The sequence below is a fragment of the Dasypus novemcinctus genome, chromosome 1 (assembly GCF_030445035.2).
Source record: "Dasypus novemcinctus isolate mDasNov1 chromosome 1, mDasNov1.1.hap2, whole genome shotgun sequence".
NCBI lineage: Eukaryota > Metazoa > Chordata > Mammalia > Cingulata > Dasypodidae > Dasypus > Dasypus novemcinctus.
The window spans coordinates 122,870,591-122,889,558 of NC_080673.1; the positions used below are offsets into that span (position 1 = coordinate 122,870,591).

At 39.6% G+C, this 18,968-nt stretch overlaps 1 protein-coding gene across 4 annotated transcripts in view; it reads left to right on the plus strand.

The window, feature by feature from the left end:
• RASGEF1B (RasGEF domain family member 1B) overlaps window positions 1-18,968 on the plus strand; it is a 595,268-nt gene that overhangs the window by 424,957 nt on the left and 151,343 nt on the right. The gene's annotated exons all lie outside the window — the stretch shown is intronic.

Consider the following 18,968-nt stretch of genomic DNA (forward strand, 5'->3'; position numbering starts at 1 on the left):
AAATTCCTTCACAGCTGTACCTAAGCTCGTGTTTGATTCAATAAATGGGAGAATATATGTATATACAATGATCCAGGGCTGTCTTAGAATTCTACTTTACAGAAAGTCCAAATATATGCTTAAAACATTTCAATGTGTACTATTTTCGTCTCCTGAATAAAGACCATGTTACTTAGCATTGCGTATAAGGCTGTCCCTAATCTGGCCTATCTATCCAGCCTGGCCTCTAGTTACTCTGTACTTTACATTGTACTCTGGTTATATTATATCTGCATCAATTGCTTATACTTTTGTGGCTCTGTGCACTATTTTGTTTCTCACTTCTGAACCTTTGCTAATGCTGTTTCCTGTGTTTAGAATGCCTTTTTCACTTGTATTCACATGAAAAACCCTTCATGACTCAGCAGAGGCATCATCTTCTCCAAAAGTCTTTTCCTAGATTCATCCATTCATTCACTCAACAAATACTTTTTTGAGCACCGACTTTGTGCCAGTCACTGATAGTGCAGGAATACAGGAGAAGAGCCTCAGGGTCTTTGTCCTTGCTGCTTCTTTTGTCTCCCAATATTTGCTGAATGGATGAATGGAAAAAAGAGTGTTCTAGGCAGCAAATACAAAGGCTCTGAGGTAGGAAGTCCTTCAATGTTCAGTTAATATTTGCTTGATCTGATGTGAGTGATTACACTTTTCAGGGAAGAACTCTAGCCATTGAAAGCTGGGGAGGAAGAGAAATTATAGGAGACAAGGTCAAGTTCCTGAGCAAGGAAACTGGCAAGTGAGACTAGATATTAAGTAGTAACTAAGTAAACTAGGTTCAAGGCAGAGTGCTAAGCCCCGTGGAGCCCATAGGCCTGAAACAAGGAAACTGAGCCAAGAAGCTGAGCCCTAAGCCCAGGATTGACACACTGGGGGTGAGGAACTTTTCGAGACGGTGTATATCCCAGGCTGATTCCTAGCTGTGGCTGCTGATATGCAGCATCATCCTCAATAATCCTGTTGCACTTTTGAGAATTGCTATTTTCATTTACCTCATTTCATTGAAATTAACAGTTTACAGACCTGTTTCCTGGAGGTGGGAATTAACAGAAGTCTCCCTTGTTCCTGTGATGTCCAGAACAGCTAACATCAAACAGCATTTCCTCTGGCATGGTCAGAGTGGCATGAGGTGGGGTGAAGCACAAAATTATGTCCAATAGAGTCTTCTCTTTGACTAGTGTCTGTTACAGGGCTATAGATTGATGTAGTAAATCTAATTAGAACCAAAACTAGAAAGCTTGCACTGTACAACTCTATCTAGGGAATGCTCACGTCTCTACCCTCACGCCCCTGGGTCCACCTCTGGATGTCTGCTTGGTTTTCCTTTCTCTCCTGTGAGGCTTTTTCTGCTTACTCATAGTTTCTACCACCTCATAATTTTGGATTACATGTGACTGTAACATGCCATGAACTTAACTCAGCTTCATGACTTCTTTTCAGCTTAACAACTGGCATCGTGTCTCTGCAACATGACTTATTTCAAATTTCAGAGAGAGAATTTAGTTATTCCAGCTCATCTTTTTTTATTTATTCTAGTAAACTAAAGGATTTGCTTACCCCAGGTTCCCACTATTAGCCTAAGTCCCTGGGTTTGGAGGGAAGAGGAAGGGGAGGAGTAAGAGGAGGGTTGGAGAGAAAATGAATCATATGGTATAATACGTAGTTGCTCGGATATCAGAGTTCAGGACAAACAAAGTTCCCTTAGAAGTCAGTGTGTATGAGCAGGCACCAATTGACATCTCTAAGACAAGTCCTTGTGAGTTAACTTGGGAGTTTAAATATCAGCACTGTGAACAGAGAAGGAGGAGTAGGCTTGTGAAGAAAAATGGAACCAATATTCAGGAGCCCAACAAAGTACAGTTTAAATAGGAGCAGAGAGTGAGCTATCAGGGAAGTGGTATAGGGAATATCTCTAATGAAGGCAGATCTATTTCTTTTCAAAGTTAGCACCTGTCATTTCTAATTTATGGGGCAATGAAGGAAATTGGGCAAGTCCTCAAGGTCATATACAAATAGAGAGCTGTGTAAGACCAATCCAAGACATGAACTGAAGGGAAACTGAGAGGTAATACAATGATATTTAGGGTACGCCAATGCTCTGGTCTTCTTTCATTGAAGACCCACATGCTGTCAGACATCGTTGTGGAGAATGGGAAAATGGTATATGGGATAATGTGAATATGGTCACTCTTTCTCCTATAATTGACCTTGTCTCCCATAATTTCTCCTTCCCAGCCTTAATACACCATATCCCTCTTCTCTGCTTTATTTTGTTCATAGAATTTTTAACTTTTTGAAATACTACCTTTTTCACTTGCTTCTTTTTTATTTCACACCCTAGAATCTAAGCTACATGAGGGTAGGCATGTTTCCTGTTGTTCACTGTTGGGTTTGCAGCACCTAGAAAGTACCATGTTCAACACTTACTTGTTGAATAAATGAATGAATTCCATCATTCATCTGAGTCACTGGCACAGGAAAGAAGGGAGATCACATTCATAAGTCCATCAAAAACTGTATGTTCCCGGGACACACTGATGGGGCACAAATACATGTTGGCAGTTGAGGATTTTCCTTCTTATTGGGCATAATGAGAAGGTCTTCAACATGTTTGCCAGTACATTAGTCAGTATAGGGTACATTACATTGTGACATCAAATTATCCTCTAAATTTCAGTGACAATTCAGCACAACATATACTATGCTGGGCGGCAGGAGGACCTGCTCCACATAGTCCCTCAGGAATGCAGGCTGACTAAGGTCCATCACCTGACACCACCACATCAACAAGATATTTAAGAGTTTGCTGCTACAAGACAAGAGACAACAAAGAGAACTTATAACTCACTTCATGTTGGTTCAGAGCTTATTCACCAGAACCACTTATTTTCCCAATATGACCAAGGGAGGTTGGGAGGGCTTGCCATAAGTTCAGGAAGGAAAAGAGACCCAGTTGTATTAAGCACTGTGATCTCATTCATAGCCAGTGACCAATGTTGTGGAATGATTACAAATATTTAATTAACATGGAAACTAGCACACAGCATTTCTACTTTGGGTTGTTTGTTATAATAAGGCTTGAAATATAGTTATAACAGGATTAGAACTAAATAATGATAATTACTTGGATGTTGTTTTATGTTTATGAGCAACACTTATACCAAACTTTTCTCAGCAAATTGAAGGAAAAATATCACTAGGATAACAAGGAGTGGTCATTGACCCACTCAAGTGGTTCAACCTGTGACCCTTTGGCCTGTCATGAAAATGTATTTTTTTCCCCACCTCTGCTAAGCCCTTTCTGAATTAGCACCTCTCAGCAATCATTCCCTTTTCCCTCCTTGAGAGAGAATTTGTTCTCACCTCCCATTGCTGTGAAATCGTTTCAACTGAATTGAGGTTTCTGAATCAAGATGTCCATGTGGGCCTGACCCCAAGGTTCCATTGAGCAGGAATAGCAAGTGCACTCTGACTTCTAAAGAGGACAGATTCTGGCTTTTTATCTTATTGTGGAGGAAATTCCATCATACCAGCTCAGTCATTGACCTTGGACACTCAGGCTTGAGAGGAGGGGCTTTGCATAGTATCACTGGGCCCAGTTTTCATTAGTTCACCCAGCTCTTTGTGCAAAATGTTCATAGAAAGTGTTTCTGTGAGCAGGCACTGCAAGAAAACAATTAGACAGCTCCTATTCCTCTTAAATTCATTTTATTTTAATTTCTGGATAGACCAGTTGACAAATTGACTCAGATAAAAGCAGACTATTAAGTTTTATTAAAATAACATCCTCTTTCATTATTATAAGTGTAATCTATGTTCATGGTAAAGAATTTTAGAAAATACAAAAATGCACACAGAATACAACTCAGCAACAAGGACTAAATATACATATTCATTATCTCCTGGTAGGTGCCAGAGATAAAACAGTGAGTAAAACAATCCCTGGCCAATGGAGTACTATTTAGAGATAATCATTGTTAAATAGTTTTACGTATATCCGTCTAGTCATTTGTGTGTGTGTGTGTGTGTATAAATTGGAATCATGCTTAAAGTATTCTTTTGAAAACACCTTTTCTTCCTTTATGTTTTATTTCCCTCTTCCCTCCCTCAGGGAAACTGAGGCATGAGGTAGATAACTGGGTTTCAGGAGGGTTAGGGTTAGCTCAGTCCCCTAACATCACTCTTCGGAGGGGTGAAGCTTTCCTTCTGAAGGGTCTCCATGTATGCGGACAGGAGCCAGGCAGCCTGGGGCAGGACATGGTCCACGCGCCTTCCCCTGTATGACGAGGAGCCCTCCAACCTGGGGATTTGTTCTTCAAAGGGCGCTGGGCCCACTGGCCTGATCACAGGGCCCGCACTTGAGGGGAGGGCCGCCATGCCCCACTCCTTTACCCTCCCTCTGCATCTATCACTATTTTGCACTCTTAACATCTGCCAATAAAAATTGTCTACATTTTAAAAAAATCTTTTTCTCTTTTTCCTTCCTTCCTCCTTCCCTTCCTTCTTTCCTTCCTTCCTTCCTTTTCTTTCATTCATCTCTCTCATCTCTCCCACCCCTCCCTCATCTCTCTCTCTCTCCCTATTTCTCTCTTACAGCCTGTTGTAATGGTCTTTCCATGCAATTTAATTTATATTTAATTTTAGGAGACTGAAGAAAATAGTCACAGCCACAGCTTACAGCTGGTTCATATATAGCCTGTTTTCAAATCAAAGTCATGGTCAGAGTGTACCTCCAAATTCAGACACATGTATGGGACTGATATAATATATTACAAACAGCAAATAAACATCTGTGTTTGCAACATGATTTTCACTACATTGCCAACTCATAGCTACCTTTCAAGCACATGAATGGCACCTCCGGAAAATGACTAAACAAGCAAATCCTCTCAATCCATTACCAGGTTTAATATTAAGTGGAATTCATAGGTAATTTAAGGCTAATGATGACATTCGGTAGATTCCAAATTTTAGCCAAAACAAATAGCTTTCATTGAAGCCAGAGTTCAAATTCAGCAAAATAGAAAGGGAGGGAGTCTCTGGGACAAAAATTGGCAAAACAACTCTTCTTTACATTATGAATTCTGTTATAATGTTTTCTGTTATACTCTTCTTTATTTGATGGTCAAGTACTAGAATTTCCTTTTTAGAATTTCTTAATTCTTATCATGCCAGGTCAAGTAAAGTCCAGATATAGGCCAGATGTAATGATAAATAAAAGTGGGTCAACTTTTTATTTTTCTTTTCTTTATACTCAAACTATTTACATATGCTAAGGTAAAAGGGTAAATCCTAAAATTAAAAAGAGAATGCTAAGAAGAATATAATGATTGTGTTATCATGTTTTATATGTGCCTTTTTAACTTCCTCTAAGTTTAAGTTTAAAAAAAAGACTAAAACTACACACAGGGGAATAAGGAATTAGAAGATGACTCAGAGAAACTAAACACCAGGTTGAAGACATTAGCAGTCCTCCCAAAATAACAGGTTTCAGACAAGCAATGGTGGCTCATCCTCTGGGTTTCTTAGCTGGAGATAATATTTTTTAAAATTTCAGAGCCTGAACTGACTGCTCTGTATCAAGAATTTAATTCTACTCCAATCTCCTTTTAGTTATCATGTGTTTTTCAGGGTTAAGAAGGGTCATCTATTCTTCTAGGATAATAAATTCAATATCAGGGACACTTGGAATGAATAAGCGGTCCATTCAGAGAACTGAGGATTGGGAAGAGAGTGTTACTTGAATACTGGGGTTCATGTTTTCCTGGTGCCACGCAAGTGGGCTCTGCCTCTGTGGAGTGTCTGCCCTTCTCCAGAAGGAGCTGCCTTTCTGTGACATTGAGAAATCTTTCCCCTGCCTATGAAGACAGCTGAGGAGAAAGTACTTTAAGGTGTTCAAGCTCACCTGGTGTGATTTATGGAGTCAGCTGCCCACAGTCTAAGGCTGAAGGGCACCACTGGGAGTGGCAGTTGGTATGCATGTGGCTGCTAAAGACTCACATCGGTCCAAGCTGCAAAAATAGAAAGTACCAGCACCAAAAATTAGCTTGGCATTTGGACGGAGGGCACAGCTATCTCTACTCTTCAAGGCTGATTAATTACACAATTTGCATCTAGCAATCACTTGTGAATTATAAGCAGCAGGCAGCAGATGATACTGTGACGGTGTCTGCTCAATAGTAATTTTCAGAGAGGGTGTTCAAAATAGAATGATTTATGAAACAATGTAATTAAATAAGCTGCAAAAAGAAAATATTTCAACTCTTCTTATTGCCTTATTCTGTTTTTCTCTCTTTGGCCAAGGGAAGTCCTTTCTTAGGGGTTGATTTCTAAGGGGCTTCCAATGTTGCGACATAACTGTACAGCTGCAGCTCTATGATATTCAACAATGTTTTTAATGTGTGGCAGATCTACTCAGCTGTTTTCGTTTTACTTTTATGTTATCTGAGTTCTAAAATCATAGAAACTTAAGAATTAAAAGAGAATTAAGGTGGAGGTGGAGGTTCAAGAGAGAGTAAATTAAGAGAAATTCTACCCAAGGAAGGAATCCTCTTTAATAAAGTGTCCCTGAAACATTAATCAAGGGATGTGGAACAGTAACACTTTATGCCAAATAACTATATATATCAACATATATATATATATATATATCAACATATAACAACAAAAAGGCCAAACATCTTTCCATACAAACCAACCGACTATCCTGCATCAATCTTATCATCTGTAAAATTCTTACACATTAAATCAGTGTGCTGCTTTGATCATCTCATTCAAATTTGGTACCTATCTCCACGAATGAAATAAAATGAAACATAACAGTAACAAATTATATTCTTTCTCTGCTCTGTCCTCACACTAAAGTAGCAGCATCTTTTAAAGAAAGATTTGAGTGCAGATGGTGAGGAGACATACTGTTCTTGATGATCTTGGTACATTTTGACCTGTAATAGTTGAAGGATGTAGACTACTTCATGGATATGATTTACCTTTATTACCTAAGACTGTGTTTCAACAAAGTTGGAATGTAGCATCAGGAGCTTCCAGGTAATAAAGACTTTTGGCAAACAATTTGTCATGCTCTCCACTCCCTGGAATGTTCTTTCCTTTCTGTGACACATCCACCATCTTTCCTAGGATATCCTACACAGACTCTGGAGAAAATAAATAACCCTGGATAAGGCTGGGATATTTGATATCATTTAGTATAAACAGAATCTGCTCTAAATACTCTTCCTAAAGTGGTCGTCTCTTTTTTTGGCTTTCAGAAGAGTCAATTATCAGTATGGCATATTGGTGAATACCACACTCTTTGGAGCCAGACAAACATGAGTTCAAATTTCTGCTTTGTCAATAACTATAAGTGATTGTAACCAAATTATCTCAACTCGTTAGTTTCCTAATCTGCATAAATGTTAATCATACCTTCTTCACAGGGTTTTATCTAACACAGGGCTTGGTATAGAACTGGCAAGTAAGAATGATTGAGATTATTTTAGATTGACTATCTATCTCAGATGTATGTGTGTGTGTGTAAACACTTAGCACAGCATCTGCATGGTAAGCAATCAATATAAGTAGTTATATAACATCTTCAGGGGCTCTCTCCTTACTATTCTTAACCTGGAATGTTTCTCTTCAGGTAGTTCACATGCCTGGTGAAGTTTATTTTGCAAGCAAAAGATACCAGTCAAATTTCTGGTTTGATATTACACTGTAAATTTGCAATGTGTTGCCATTGGGGAGACTGGGAAGAGATATTTGTATTATTTATTGCAAGTGCATGTAAATCTAAAATTTATGTCAAAAAATTTTAATTTTATAAAAAAGTTATGTACTTTATATAACATTCTTGAAATAAAATTATAGGGAAAGATCAGTGATTGCCAGGGGTTAGAGAAGGAAGAGAAGGAGGTAAACACGGTTTACAAAGAGTTAAGTCTTGTGGTGTCTTCATTGTTGCCTGTCTTGATTGCAATGTTTGTTATGTGAATCTACACATGTAGTAAATTTGCATAGAATTATGTACACACATACACACGATGCATACATGTAAAACTGCTGAAATAAAAGAATTAGAATAAGTTCTGAAAGAAAAAAAAAGGAAACCAGCTCTGTCTAATATAAGCAGAAAAGGAAATGTATTAAAAGACACTGCTAAAAGAAAGAAGGTCCAACAATGAGACCTTGATACTAATGTCTATGCTTGTGAGCCTGTGCTCCTGAAATAAGAACAAGGCCTAGAGCTGCAGGGTGCCTAAGAGTTACTCCTGAGAGCCTCTGTGTCATTCAAATGTGGCCAGTCTCAAAGCCAAACTCAGCATGTAAATGCGTTGCCTTCCCCCCAGCATGGGACATGACTCCCTCCCGGGGATGAGCTTCCCTGGCACCGAGGGATTACTACCAATTACCAACTGATGATGTAACTAGAAAATGACCATGAAAAAAGGGTCAACTCAGACGAGCATAATATCTCAAGCTACATATAATACCAGAAGTTAAAAATGCTTTTTGACCTGAATAAAAGGGGGAAATGGAAAGGACAAATGAGTTTATATGGCTATGAGTCTCCAAAAAGAGCGGGGAGGTTATCAGAGGGGTTGCCCTTATGTACACCTCAACAGAGTCCCAGAGACAGATAAAGTACATACAACCTCAGGTACTGGTTCTTCTGAGGGCTACAGAGACCCACAGTTTCTATGGTCATGGCAGATGGAGTTCAGTGCCATGTCAGTTGGCCTTACTTTGGAGTTTGTATTTCTGTGTGATGGAGCTGGACTCAGATGTGATCTTTGTTCACAAGCCTCTTCTGTTACTTTTACCGGATCTGTAGTGGCGCTGGGGGTTTAGTGTATACCCAGGGGACATAAATCTCTGTACTGACCATGTGATAGCCAGGCCCTGAGCCTCAACAGACTTGCAACTCCTACACTCTGGTTGACTGGACATACCCCACTCATCTAACATGGAGGTCAAGAAGGTCAACCACCACACCAGGGAGCCAGGAGTGCCTACAACTGAAAGCAGGAGAATTGCATCCAGCATCCATGTGGAATCTAATCCCCCTCTTGATATAGATATGGAGTGGACACAATCATTCCAGGGTCCACAGAATGGAGGAATAGACTATGGATTAGAATGGACTTACTGATATTCTATTCATGAACTATTGAGATTAACAATCGAAGAAAATGTGGCATTGGTGTGGACAAAGTGGCCATGGTGGCTGCTGGGGGTAGGGAGTGGGAGGAAGAGATGTGTTGTGGGGCTTTTTCGGGACTTGGAGTTGTCCTGGGTAGTGCTGCAGGGACAGTTATTGGACATTGTATGTCCTCCCATGGCCCACTGGGTGGACTGTGGGAGAGTGTGGGCTATGGTGTGCACCATTGACCATGAGGTACAGCGGTGCTCAGAGATGTATTCACCAAGTGCAATGAATATCTCATGATGATGGAGGAGGTTGTTGTTATGGGGGAAGGAGTGGGGTGAGGGGGTGGGGGTTATATGGGAACCTCATATTTTTTTACTCTAACATTAAAAAATAAATAAAGATGCATCCAGGGTCAAAAAAAAAAAAATAGACACTGCTGAGGAAGTTGATGTGGCTCAAGCGATTGGGCTTCTGTTTACCATATGGGAGAACCCAGGTTCGATCCTTGAGTTCTCCTGGTAGCGAGCGACACAGCAAGATGATGATACAACAAAAAGAGAGACGCAGGGGACAGTCAAGGCAAGAAGCAACAGAAATCAGGAACTGAGGTGGTGCAAGTGACAGGGAACCTCTCTCTCACATCAGAGGTCCCCAGGATCGATTCCCAGTATAGCCTAGAGGAGAAAATGAAAAAAGAAGACAAAAAAAAAACCAGACACAGAAGATCACACAGTGAATGGACAGGACACAGACAGCAAAACAGCAGGGTGGGGGAGAGGGGAAAAAATAAAAAGATATTGCCGGAAGAAGTATAAATTCCATGGAGTCTGAATTGGGACAACCAGTTTGAAAGACTATTCAGCATTGTCTACCAAAACTGAATATATGCATATGCTGTGATCTGGCAATTCTATTACCAGTTATATATCTAATGGCAAAAATGTACATATGTGCACCAAAAAGCATGAATAAGCAGAATTATTTGTTATAACCCCAAACTGGAAACAATGCAAATGTCCACAAGTGGTGAAATGGATAAATTATGATATACTCACACAATGGAGTATTGTACAACATATAACGTGAATGAACTACAGCCGTACACAAATAGCATGAATGAATCTCAAGCATAATGTTAAGGGAAAAGGAAGATACAAAGAATACATTCTGTATAATTGTATTTATATGAAATTCAAGAACAAACAAAAATCTATGACATGAGAAGTTAGGATCCTTTTCAGTGACAGAGAGGAGGTGAGGAAGAGTTTCCCCCTGGTTGGGATCTTGATTGGCCTCCAGGTTGCTGAGGAATAAAGTGTCACTGACACATCTGGGAAACCCTAGACTGCCTTGCTTAGCTATATGAGAGGGAAATTGGGTCCTCTCTGAAATATGGAGTAGGGCCAACTCCATTTCCTAAAATAGGCCCTATGTTTGCTTTTTCATTTTTATCTTTTATTGTAAAATTTCAAGTACAAATGGGCCATGCATTGTCCTTATTAAAATTGATATCACTATAAATTCAATATATTTTAGAGAGAAACTAACATTTGTATGGAACTAGTCACTCTAGTTGGTAGGTCCTGCTCATGTGCTTTATCTAATGAGGGGTGGTATTGAGAGAATTAAAAATACTGGCAAAAAATGCCCCCAGAACTGTGTCTGACCAGAGTGGCCATTTATAACAAAACAATGAGGCAGGTAGGACAGGTAAGAGAAATGTGAGTAATGTCTCTATTTTCTTTTTGAGGAATCAAAAGGGAGAAGTCTCAGGTCCAGATCTTCTGACTATAAATTCCATGCTCTTCAATCTGAATGCAGCTAGGATAATAGATCACACCTGCTAATAAAGAAAACATGGTAACTGGCCAAAGGATTGAAAAGTAAAGTAATTGCATAATGTCGTGCCACAAAACCCACACTGATGCTTCCCTGGACCCTCCATGTAGGAGTCACCTCTGGTCTTATTCTAATGTCCATTCCAGAGAGTGCTGTCCTGACATCAGGGGGATTGATGGAGCAATAACTGCTTCCATAAAACATGATTCTTGTTCCTGAGATTCGGAACCATAAACACAAATACCTAAAATAATGTGGATTACACAGTATAGAGTCTACTATGTGGACAACATTTTCAGAACTTTCCCCCTGTTAAACTGGAGGTAAAAATGGGCAGGACTGATTTGGGCTCACAATCACTGTGGCTTGAACATGCATGTAGGCCACCAGAGGTGGACAGATGCAGTGGCTGGTCCACTATTGCACTCCCTTCTTGGGTACATTCAGTGGTTGTTCCTCCTTGCCCTATTTTCTATCAAAACCTGATCTTCAGCTGTCATGCTCCCTCAGTCATTTTCCCCCTTATTGTGAATTCAAATCAGTATGCTATCTTTACTAGGAAATGTTACATATTAAACTTACTGCAAATTATCAAACACAGAATAAAACACTGTGGAAATGGAGCTGCAAGAAATAGAAGAATTTGATCATTGATATAAAGGCAGTGACCACCAGAGGTTCTGAAGGCAGGGAGAGGACAGAATAGGTGTAACATGGGGATGTTTTTGGGACATTGGAATTGTCTTGCATAACATTGCAATGATGGATACAGACTGTTGTATATTTTGTCATAACCTACAAAATTGTGTGGGGCAGAGCATAAACTATAATGTAACTATAGGCGGCGGACTTGGCCCAGTGGTTAGGGCATCTGCCTACCACATGGGAGGTCCGCGGTTCAAAGCCCGGGCCTCCTTGACCCGTGTGGAGCTGGCCCCTGCACTGTGCTGATGAGCGCAAGGAGTGCCCTGCCACGCAGGGGTGTCCCCGCGTAGGGGAGCCCCAGGCGCAAGGAGTGCGCCCTGTAAGGAGAGCCACCCAGCGCGAAAGAAAGTGCAGCCTGCCCAGGAATGGTGCCGCACACATGGAGAGCTGACACAACAAGATGACGCAACATAAAGAGACTTAGATTCCCGTACCGCTGACAACAACAGAAGCGGACAAAGAAGACGACTCAGCAAAAAGACACAGAGAACAGACAACTGGGGTGGGGAGGGAAGGGGAGACAAATAAATAAATCAATCTTAAAATAATAATAATAATAATGTAACTATAGCCCATGGTTAGTAGCAATGCTTCAATATGTGTTCATCAATTATAACAAATGTACCACACTAATGAAAGATGTTGTTAATGAGGGAGAGTGTGGGAGGGGCAGGGGGTGGGGTATATGGGAATCCCCTATATTTCTGATGTAACATTCATATAATCTAAAGCTTCTTTAAAGACAAAATAAAAAAATTAAAAATGGAGCTGCAAGAAGCAGTGGCGTGTATACTGCACTTACCTCCTCTGCTCAGTTGCATGTGCCATTGTCCCATCGGACTTCACATACAAAAAAATGTTAAAGAAAAAATTATTAAGAATTTCAAAGCAGCAGCAACAGAACATTATAACAGGGTGGGGCCCTTCTGAATGCCGGTCTCAGTGCGAATACTTCAGTACATAAGCCCACAAAGCTGGCACTGAGTGTCAAAGTAGAACACATCAAAGATAACTTGTTACCAAAGAGTATCAACTATAATTTATTTTTATCTTGATTTTTATTCACATCACCTGTGCACATCTTGTTCCTAGACCCCAAAACAAAAGCATACCTTATTCTAAAATTTAATAGACTCAGAATTCCCAAAGAGAAATTCTTCTGCCTTTGACTGACACCTTTCTTTGTCCATACCCCAATGGAATGCTGATAACCCCTCCACTGTCTTCTTTATTTGGGCTACAAAGGCACAATACTAACTCAGCCTAGATCTAGATAGGTATAAAAGGTGGAGTGATAGCATTCACCAAGTACAGGCAAAGAGTCAAGTCATATAAAACTGTAATACAGTTCAACAAAGAGTTGTGATGAAGGTGTTAGACTGATCATCCGTCTTCTCTATCCCGAAATGCCACTACTTTATTTCAGTGCCCTGGGTCCCACCTGATCTCTGAATCTCCATCCTCACACTATTCTAGTACATTCTTCACCCTGATACTGAAGTGATTCATGTAGTGCATATAGCAAATTTAGGTGAATCCTGCCTAAAATGTTTTCTTCATACCTTCATGAAATCAAAGTTTTCCTGGTCTGACCCTGCCCACCTCTCCAGCCTCTTAAACACCCTATGATCTTCCAGACAACTTAGAAATTGTTCAAATGCTTTTGGTCTTTCATTTTCCTATAAGTGTATATGTATCCCCTGCTTGGAAAACTCTTCCCATTTTCTTTGCCTGCCTCTCCCTTACTTATCTTTTAAGAATTGTCTTAGGAATTTATTCATTCATTTGGTTAGCTATTCATTTATTCACTCAAGAAATATTTACTTTGTGTCTATGCTAGACCAAATGGGGCTTCCCCACTGCTCACCAAGCAATGCATTAAAAGCATGGTATACAAAGAATCATTTGGTTCCTGTCACCTTTCCTGCTCCATCTCCCCACCTCCGACTTACTCTGTAAGATCTAACAGGACCAAATTATTTGTGGTTCATGCAAAAACTTTCAGCATTTTTTTCTTTAGACTTCATAACATTTCCTTTTTCTGGGACACTATAAACCTATTTCTACATCCCCAAGCCTTCTCTCCCTCACTCTACTGTATTCCACTCCCATCTCACTTCTTTGTCTGGAGAACTCTTCGTCCATCCGTTTATGCTCAGCTGATGTACCACCTCCTCTGAGAAGCCTCTCAGTAAGAGGTGACCTCTCTCCTTCTTGATTGGGTTAGATGCTCCTCTTCTTGAGCCCACCAAGTATTATTTAGTGTTATTCATTTACCTTTCTCCCCCACTGGACTTAGGGGAGCACCTTGAAGATAAGAGCAACATCTTATTCACTAGAGAATCTCCAGTGCCTGCTTAGTACCAACATTTGGAACCCTGCCCATTCAGACTTCTGCATCTGCTTTGCCACTATCACTGCAGCACCCACTTCCCAATTGAAACTTTCCCTACACTAACTGCCTTCTGTCCTCAAAGTCCTCCTACTAATATTGTTGCTTTTTTTGGCTAGGCAGCCTCCTAAGGTGTCCGCATATCTTCCATTCCCAAGGTGCAGATTATAGCCTGCCCTCCCCACCAGCCCCCAACGTCAAATCTCCATTGTAATCCCTGTAGATTCAGACCTCTTAGAACTCAGACTCTGGGATCATTTTGGGTATGAGGTTGATCTCCAGTGAATTATGGGGACTATGAAGAACTATTTCTTCTCCTATGTGATATTTTCTCATGTTTAAATAGATGACTTCTCATTTTCATTTTACTTCTTATCCTTTCTGAACGCCTAGAGAATTTAAAGGTCATATCATACAAATGAATGGACTGTTCTTGTGGTACAGCTATCACATGTTTTGATCATGATGTTCCAAAGATATGGGTTGCTATGTTTTGTTAACCAAGTGTTTTCTGATACATTGCCTTATTGAATCTTCTAAAAAATTGTTACTATCTCATTTTATTTGCTGAAGAAATGGAACTCCAAAGAGGTCACATATCAAGTAAGTGTCAAAGGGGTTCTCAAATTCAGGCATTAGACTAGGCCAGTACTCATTCACTATATCATTGTTATCTTATTTATAAGGTTCTTTAGAGGCAGATATACACTTATTTTATAAAACATTTCCTTTTTGAGCCTGTGCTTATTTAATTAATTCACAATTAATTACTTTTAAAATATTTTAAAATTTTGCTTCTTGTTTTATACTTTGTATGTTTTATTTCAAATAAATCTATAATATATGCTTACAATGTGATTTTTAATTTAAATATTTTGAGTGTTTTTAAACAAAAATAAATGTATTAAATTAATACACTTCTTAAATATTTAAATGTACATAAAATATAAATATTTTGCACCTTTTGTAATTTTATAGTTTATAATTATTCTAGTTTTTACTTAAGCCTTTTTAAAAATTTATATTACTTACAAATTAAAATTATATATAAATATTCTTATAGCCAACACAGAGCTAATTTATAGTACTCAGAATAATTTGATTGACAATAAGGGAGAAAATTTATAATGGAGATTCATAGAGAAAAATAAAATTTTTCAGTCATATGAAAAATAAGAGCATATATTATGTGCAAATTTCTTTGCTGAGTCAAACTTCAACTTAATATTCCAAACAAGACTATGACATAAATATCACATGTTTCACATTGGGAGAAACTGAGGCTTAGTGAGGTTCAGTAACTTACTCAAGGTCTCAACACTAGTAAGTTATGGAAATGAAATTTGACTCTGTGACTCTCTGACTCCCTGATCATTGCTTCACTATGACACAAGCTGAAGACATTATAGCATGGTGACATTGTCAGCAATTACTCATTGCAACCAGGGACATATTGGGTACACTGGAAACCAATGAAGCCCATAAAAGGGACATTGCTTTCCTTTGGCTGGTCATCTGACGCTGAGTTATTTAACCTCCATGACCTTTTTGTCTTCATCTGTAAATATGAGGTTAATTATGGCATCTCCCTCATTGGTTTGCTGTAAAGAAAAAAAGTCACTACATGTGCGTGTATGTATGCATGAATGTATGTACATACCAGTCCAATCCTTTTGGAAAGCAGAATTACATGGCAAAAGACAAGAGCCATAAAAATGCCCATATCCTTGGCCTAGGAAACTACTCTTGGAAATATAGTTTAAAGAAATGATTCAAAAGACAAAATGAAGATTATTTGAATAGGTATTAATTATAGATAAAAATGGAAATAATCAAAATATCTATCAAGATATCAGAGCCATTATGCTCTATCCTGCCGATGGGGCATTATATAGTCCTAAATATTATAAATTGAAAGACCATGTAACAACACAGAAAATAGGTGCTATGTAATAATGCTAAGTGGAAAATGTTTAAGGGTATGACTCAAAGTGTGTTTTATCTAAATATACATGCTTTTGGATAAAGGTTGGAGGGAAACCAAGAGAGACATTTTGTGAAAGAAGTATGCCTCCATCTTTCCAAAGTTCCACTAATGTTGTTGAAGTATTTTGAAAGTACTTATTTTAACGTTCTTTGAAATGGTAGCCTTATGGCAGATACAGGTGCTATTAGAGATTAATAAAACATAGGGAAAGAAGAAAAAAGCACAAGGGACATTTTAGAAATCAGCATGTAAAACATCCAGAATAAGGAAGTTTAAATGCAAAAATTTAGCAGGGCATTTACGGGAAACAGTTACTGAGGGAGGTCTGAAAACTGCAGAAACAGGTGATTATCTAACAGGATCCCTCCTGGAAAACTTCAAACAGAATGCTTGGTTTGTGAGTATGTTCTCCCCTGTGGCCCTCCGTCTGCTTGCACGTTTTGAGGAGAGGGCATTTTCATACCCTGGAGCTGGTGTAGATCTGGGATAATAGCCCAAGAGGAAGGAGGAAAACGTTGCAGTAGGCACAGTTTACTGAACTTCACTAAAAATGTTCTTGACTGTGGAAAAAGGGAGGAAGTCTGGTAAGGCCTGAGTGAGTCAACATTTAATCACCCTCCACCCAGTTCTCCTCCCTTCTCTAGGCCACTTCACCTCTACATCTGTGTGCTTGACCCTTCCAAGGAAGGAACTCCAGCTGGGGTGGGTACTGCTTGGCCTTAACAAGCAGGTTGGGGGCTCAGAGAGAGGAAGAGCTAGGACAATGGTGATTATCTCTAACTCATCCTCCTCCAGGAACTTTCTCCTTCCTTTGTTCCCATTGAGTTTTTGAAATGTCAGTTACCTCAATATGCTCAGCCCCAGAAACTGCTCCTGGCTTTGAGTAGTGTGAGGAGCAACTAAAGTGCTTTGTTAACAGTTCTTTTAGTATTCTACAGGTTCAAGTTATCATTATTTTCACTCTAGATAAATAGCGGTGGCAGGTGACGTTGGGTATAGGCATGGCAATTGTTAAGGTAGAATTTGATTCAGATCTCAAAGCAAAGTGTGCTGTTCCTACCCCCGAGGGGTAGGGAGGAGAGGTAGCCAATTTATGGACATCAATCAATGGAGAATTAGTCAAGATTTTTTGGAAGAGAACACATTCATTTCCTCCAGAGTTATTAGGACTGAGTTTGAGCTCCCCAGTGATGTGGCCTTGGACACAACCTCGACCAAGCCTGCTGATCAGTCAACAAGCTGAGCCTGTCAAAGGACCCCATGTCCTCCCTCTATAAAAACATAGGGTGTTTCTGGCCCTTTGCACTAGAAGTTACTCTTATATTTCCGGCACCAGAATAAACACTGAAGGTTGTAATCACAATTTAGGCCTTAATCACTTGTCTAGAGCCCAGTTTTAGAAAAGACACACCAGGTACCTTTCATGTACAGCTCTCTGGGCAATTCAGTAGCTTCCCAGGAGTGCTCTGAAGTTATTGTGGGAAGAAGGTAAGGGGCAATAATTGCCCTCATTGTGTAGAGCTCTGGAGAGGATTGCTGATTTGTTTAAGGCTTCAACAACATTCCTCTAATTCTCAGATTACTCTACTTTTTTCCAAGCCCATTCTTTGAGCTCCTATCCCCACATTTAGCAAATGGTGAGTTAGTGTAGAGATATCACTAAAACATCAGTCACCCAACCACTCAGCCACCCAAATAACAACAAACCCTGTGGAAAAAGCCTGAAATGAGGGGGGCAGATAGAGAAAAGGAAATGCTGTTTAGTAATAACTATATACCTGTCACTACTCTGTGTTTTGTATATGAACCCGTTCTTTCAGAAATTCCCTTTCATGTGTGTCCAGAATCATAATCTGTTTTCCGAACAAACATATACTTTATAAGCTAAAAACTCCATGCTTACAACTGTGGGCTGTTTTAGTCCTAAGTATACCCTATGCAAACGTATCGAGGGAACCTTGGTCTAAAGAAAATCAGGCTGCACAAGACCCTAAGAAAACTAGTTTCGTGTTGCCATAGTAACCAGAACAGCCTCAGAGTGAGGGCAGAGTCCTACAGATTCATCTACTGCTACTGCAGATTGACTTCCTTGAAACAGAATCATATTTCCTGATCATCAGCGCTGTACCTGTTATGTTCATTTTTAAAAAGTAGCAGTCTCAAGTTGATATATTTTGGCCTTTCCCCTGCTACCATTCAATGTCTTTTTATCTCTGGAAGGTAGGGTTGGTAATGGGATCCTTTGGCACTTTCATTCATGCATTCACTAATATGGTTGAGAGCTGTGCCAGTGGGGTTTGATGGTAATTAAACTTTGATGACTGTGACATGACCTGTGAAATAAGTTGCTGGTCTCAGTTTAACTCCTAATGGACAGAAATCCACAGCCCTTGAAATATAAACCATAACCTCTGATTTCAGACCACAGGAAGAAGGTAGAGGTTTGAATGTCTTCTCCTGAAAATGAACCATAGAGCCTCTTCCCCAGAAATTATGCTTTGCCTTTCTGGGCCACAGATATTGCTGCAATTAGTCTCAAAATACCTTGTGAGATGTGAGTAAATAACTGAAACCACATTTCCAGACAGGGCCACCCTAGAAGAGAGTAGAAGTAATTTGCCCTGAGTTAGATAATTAGTAACAGCAGGGGTAGAGATTCCAGAGCGTCCTACTCCATTCCATTGCTAAGACCACTGATAAATCTTACACTCAAGAAACACATTCAATTATTGGACGGTGGGAGGTAGGAGTGGGGCAATACTTGATGATTTATTTTAAAAGGTCGTTTTTGTTTTATAAGGTATTTGTACCCACATTTATGTTTTTTTGCTAATAAGCCTCTCGATGTAGTCTTCAAC